Source organism: Pinus tabuliformis, chromosome X, assembly GCF_031772625.1.
Source record: "Pinus tabuliformis cultivar Carrire ecotype Pingquan chromosome X, CPIR1, whole genome shotgun sequence".
NCBI lineage: Eukaryota > Viridiplantae > Streptophyta > Pinopsida > Pinales > Pinaceae > Pinus > Pinus tabuliformis.
The window spans coordinates 1092471697-1092477696 of NC_142308.1; positions in this window are offsets into that span (position 1 = coordinate 1092471697).

Below are 6000 nucleotides of genomic sequence, written 5' to 3' on the forward strand. Positions count from 1 at the left end.
GATAACTAATATTGTGGTAGTAAGAAAGAAGAATGGAGAAATCAGGCTTTGTGTTGACTTCAGGAATCTGAACAAGTGCTCTAAAAAAGACAACTACCCCCTGCTTAAGATGGAACACTTGATGCAAAAGTTTTCAGGGGCTAGAGTCATGTCTTTCTTAGATTGATTTTCATGTTACAATCAGATTGCTATACATCCATAAGATCAGGAAAAGACCACCTTCACTACTCCTTGGGGCACTTTCATGTGCTCAAATATGCCTTTTAGACTGATGAATGTTGGGGCTACTTTTCAGAGGGCCATGGACATAGCCTTTGTGGGAGAGAAGGACAAGTTTGTCCTTGTTTACCTCGATGACATAACAACCTTTTCCAGCAGTCACAAGGACCGTAGCATTTGAAGAAGGTCTTTCTAAAGTGCAGACAGTTTGGAATTTCGGTGAACCCAAAGAAGTCACAATTTTCTCTAGAAGAAGGCAAACTTCTGGGACATATTGTTCCTGTTGAAGGTGTGAAGATTGATCCAACAAGATTTCAAGCAATTTAGACATTGTCTATCCCAAGACAAAAAAGGGACATTCACTCTTTCCTAGGTAAGATCAACTTTGTCAGGAGGTTTATTCCAAACTTTGCAGAACTAGTGAAGCACATCACTTCCATGCTGAAGAAAGGATCAGAAATAAAATGGACAGATGCTGCAAGAATCTCTTTTGAACCCATCAAACAAGCTATCATGCAAGCTCCCACTCTAATCAGCCCAGATTACACCAAGGAGTTTTATATCTTCCCTTTTGCCTCTTATGATACACTTGCAGTAGTTCTGTTGTAGAAAAATGATGAAGGTGTAGAGCACCCTGTGGCCTTTTTCAGTAAAACTCTGAGGGATGTTGAACTAAGGTATGACCTTATTGAAAAACAAGCTTATGCTCTCATAAAATCTTTAAAGGCATTCAGAATTTATATCCTGCATTCCAAAGTGATTGCATATGTACCTTCGGCCTCAGTAAAAGATGTTCTAACTCAGCTAAATATTGATGGAAAGAGAGCTAAATGGATTGCAAAATTCATAGAGTTCAACATAGAGGTGAAGCCCACCAAGCTTGTCAAAGGCTAGGGCTTGGCTAAACTTATGGCTGAGGAAAATTGCAGTTTGTTAGACATCAATTGCATGGGTTCAAATTTAGGTGATGAGCAGACAGAGGAAGCAGCAGAAGAGCAAAAGAAGAATTAGTCTTTGGCTAAAAATCTAGCCACCTGTGAATGGTATTCCAGCATAGTTCATTTTTTGCAAAAGCTAGAAGTCCCTCCAGGGCTTAGCTCAAGTCAAGCCCGAGCCATTAAGCTCAGATCAGCCAAATTCTACATTAATGAAAACCTTCTCTATTGGAAAGACCCATCAGGAATCCTCTTGAGATGTCTAGATAAAGGACAATCTGTGGAAGTCATGCACCAGTTCCATTCTAGCATCTGTGGAGGGCATCATTATTGGAAAACCACAGCCCACAAGATCCTGAGAGCTAGGTATTATTGGCCTACTCTGTTCTCTGATGTGTGTTATTTTGTGAAGTCTTGTGACAAATGTCAGAGGTTTGCAGGAAGACAACAGCTAAAATCTCTGCCCTTGAAGCCAGTACACACCAATGGTCCCTTCCAGCAGTGGGGCTTGGACTTTATAGGTGAGATCAACCCACATTCCAGTGGCCAACACAAATGGATCTTGGTAGCCACTGATTATTTCACCAAGTGGATTGAGGCTATACCCACTAAGAATTTTAATCATCAAGTTGTCATAAAGTTCTTGAATGAGAATATTTTCACTAGATTTGGTTGCCCACCCAAACTAGTCATTGATAATGCAACAACTTTCAAGGCAAAAGAATTCGTGGACATGACTGAATCCATGGGCATTTAATTGGTGCATTCTACCTCATATTATCCTCAAGTAAATGGCTTGGTAGAATCATCTAACAAGAGTCTTGCAAGGATAATAAAAAAACCATTGGAGGACAACAAAAAGAGCTAGGATTCCAAGTTGAAGTTTGCACTGTGGGCTGATAGAGTGTTGTGCCCTACAACAACCCCCCATTTCATATCATTCTTATTTTTCAAAAATTAACATATGGAATGGGTCCCTTTTAAAATTTTGGCATCAATGCTTGCATGTTCAAAAAAGGCCGCATAATCAAATGAGCTTTCATGTATTTAAGCCTTTTTGGGATATTAATGTTTCAAATAATAAATAATCTTTTATTATTGCGATAAAGCGATCGCAAGATCGCATATCGCAACAACATGAGAGATGCATTCAAATGGCATTTTGGTCTCCGCCGATGCGATATCGCTATCGGCGATCGGAAATGTTACATACACACCAAGTAACGGCACATAACTCATGCCCCGACGCGACGCTATATCGGCGATAAGCTATCGGCGATACCTCATGTGAAACCGCTTTATGATTTAAATCCCGACCCGATGCGATATCGCTATCGGCCGTCGGCAGAATTCCACGCACTTCGGTAAGGCACCCGGTTCCTACCCCCGATGCGATGCGATATCGCAATCGGTAACCCCCAAACCATTTTATATGCACCTACCTCTGTTTCCATGCGCTAGCCCGATGCGATATCGCTTATCGGCTGTCGGCACGATCTTTTGGTGATAATTGTGCAGCACCTATTCCCCGAAGCGATGCGATATCGCTCATCGGTGGTCGGCAGTCTTAAAAGCCATTACTTAAAGCTTTAATTTTATATTCATATCCGGTTGACAAAGCACGAATCCCAAAAAGCCGTTAATGCAAGGGATAAGGTAATGCGTGTGTATTTAAAAGATTTTGCCCCTTCGATTAATGAACACCTGCGTCTAACCGCCAGAATATCTATTGCACGCTTAAGTGAGTCATTCACCCGGATAACGGTGTAATCATCACATTTAATGGGTAGCAGGCCTCAAATCACCATTAATGCATCTGCAATATCCTCTCAGCGATTGGATCCGCAGCCACTTTTGAAAATTAATCTTGGCACGCTTCAAATGATATATCTATCCCGTCGTGAAGCGTCATTGTTATTATGTTGTTACGATTTCTCTTGCAATTGTGTAGGATTCGTCTTTTGAGAGAAGCTTAAGTATGATGGGGAAAAGATCCAAGAGAGCTACGGGCTCTGCTGTTACACCTGTAGCAGGTCAAGTTGCTGCAGATAAGAAGAAAGGCCTCATTTCAGACACTACGTGCACTGGTCTTAACAAGACTACATGGCAGGGTACATATAATTTACTAGAAGCTGAGCAACCGGAAGTTTCAGTGACAGTGGCTACTGCGGACTCACTCAAAAAGTCCGATGCAACTCTCAAAGAGTTGGCTGACTCTTTTCTTCACAGAATAGCAGCCAGAGAGCAAGTCCTTCCCTACACTGATGTAGTGCGATGGGCAATCGAGGAAATTCCAATCATTGACAGAACGTTCCACACAAGAGACGGACGGATTTTCGGGTCGTTTAAGCCAGAGCACCTAAGGCAAATGTATCATTTGCCTGAGCCAGAGAAAATCTACAACAAAGACTTCGTGGAGAAGTTTGCAGCTGAAAATGAAGTACCATCCGAGCCCATTCGGGATTGGAGGCAGAACCCGGCCAAACACAAGCACGAAAGCTCGGGTAAGTACTCCGTTGATTCTTTGGCTTCTCCCTATTGCTATGCGGGAATTATGATGTGTAGGCTATGGGGATTACATGACTCTGCCAATTTTGATATAGAAATGGTTCCCCTGATGGAGGCTGTTGTTAATAGTATAATCATGGATTGGGCCACCATTCTTTCTGATAAGTTGACGGTAGCTGTTCGGGATTTTAGAGCTAAATCTGTAGTCACCGAAAGGAAAATCCCCCCATTCTATTATAGTGCCTACATTATGGACACATTGTGTTTTAACTCTGAGTTTCCCATCCTCGGTTGGAGGTGGACCACCCAAGACCCTTCGCCCATTCATTTGTATCATCGGAAACTATGGAAGTCCTCTTATAAAGACCATTTGTATCAAATTTGCAATGGTTTTATGCTTCCCATTCATTATTCCATTTTTGATCGGCCTATCCCAAAATCTCCTATCTCGCCTCCTTCGACTTACCAGCTGTAGCAAGTTGGTTCGGAGAGGAGTGTTTCACCTATATCAGAGTTTATGGGAGCCAAGCCAGACCGCATGTTCTCCCTTTATATGTTCCAGACAAATTGTTGGCCCGAGAAATTTCTTATCAGATTATGGCCGAGAGTGTCACTCAAACTCTCAAGAAAGAGAAGAAGAGGGGCTGGCCCTCTTTTCCCTTAAGAATTGGTGTTTTCACTCTGCATGATTTCAAACATGCAGAAAAAGAGGTAACAAAAATGCAAGCTTTATCCCTAGCCACTCTCCCAAGCAGACTCTATGATCCACATAAAACTGCCTACAATGCCCTAGAACAGGCTAAATTAACCAAGGTCATCCATCAAGAGGACACATTTGATGACCTGTTCATCTCTACCGAAACACTGTGGGGTGCCAAAGAGCTTGCTAGGATGAAATACAATGATGAGACATTAACTGAGTTCAATAAACTTAGAGAACAGAGGTTGCAAACTCTGCCTCTAGATTTATTGGCAACAACCCCAGCGTCTTCCTCAAGCGAGCCTGGTCAGCAACAGACAAACCAACCTCCTGTTACAACTAATGACCAAAAGAAACAGCAGGAGGAGAGACAAAAGAAGCTACAGGCAGAAAGGCAAAGAAGCGAGCAAGCTGAAAGGCAGAAAAAAGAGCAGTTAGAAAAACAGCAAAAGGCGCAGAAGGATCAAGAACAGAAAAAACAGAAGGAGACAGAGGAACAAAGGAAGAAAGAAGAAGAAGAAAAACAGGAAAAAGAACTGGCAGATAGGCAGAAAAAGGAATTGGAAGAGGAGCATCAGCGAAAAGAGTTAGAGGAGCAGCAGAGGTTAGAGCAAGAAAAAGAGCGGGGAAAATCCCAGATAGAGCAACATAAACAGACCTCCATTGATCCCGAATTGCTTAAATAATGGAACCAATTCGATTCCATTATCAGTGGAAAGGAGGGCTCCAAAGACACAGGCACATCTAAGACGAGTGACGCACCAGATACCACTTCTTCTCAGGTTCTAAGTGGAACCAGCGGCCCACCCATTTCAAAGGATGTCGAGGTAATTACTATAGACCCTTCTGATCAAATTGTCCTCCAGGTGGAAGATATTCCTCCCCTGGATGTTTTCTACAGCCCTAGGCACAAAGCAGTTGTTAAGCGCTCAAGAAAGAGACAAAGGTTTGATCAACCTTCCATCTTTCCTGAACAAACAGTCATGGGGAATGTAGTCTGGAAGGGGGAATTGGACCCCTCCGATGATCTAACCAAGCTATCGCAGTATGCGGGAGCTTATTCTGCAGCGACTATTGATAAAGCATCAGAGGTAAGTCTTTTGTTAAAGACTAAGGACCAGGAAATTTGTGCATTGCAAGCAGAAGTAGCCGAGGCGCGAAACAAGGCAACACAGGTAGAAGAGCAGTTGCTGGCACAACAACAAGCAAACAATGTATTAACCCAGCAACTGCAGACTGAAAAACAGAGGATTGACCAGTGCGCAATCCAGAAGCAGAAAGAATTAACGGAGGCATTGGCACAATTGAGAGCAGCAAACGAGCTAATGACGAAGTCAAAGGATGAGCAAATCGCTCAACTGTTAGCACAGCTCGAAGATATCAAAGGCATCAAGAAAGTCGAAGATTTCAGAGCAGAAGCAGCTCAAATAAATAGTGCATTAATCTCTCAGGTTAGACTCTTGTGCCAACAACTAACTGAGGCTGAGCCATTATGTGAAGTATCTACAGCAGTATGTCAGCAAATTGAAAAAGCCAGAAATGAGCTAGATCAGACCGAAGAAACCATAGCCTCATATCTTGATTGGCAAGATATTGATGTGGGGAAAGCGGCAAACTTGCCTAGGATCTATGAGCCAT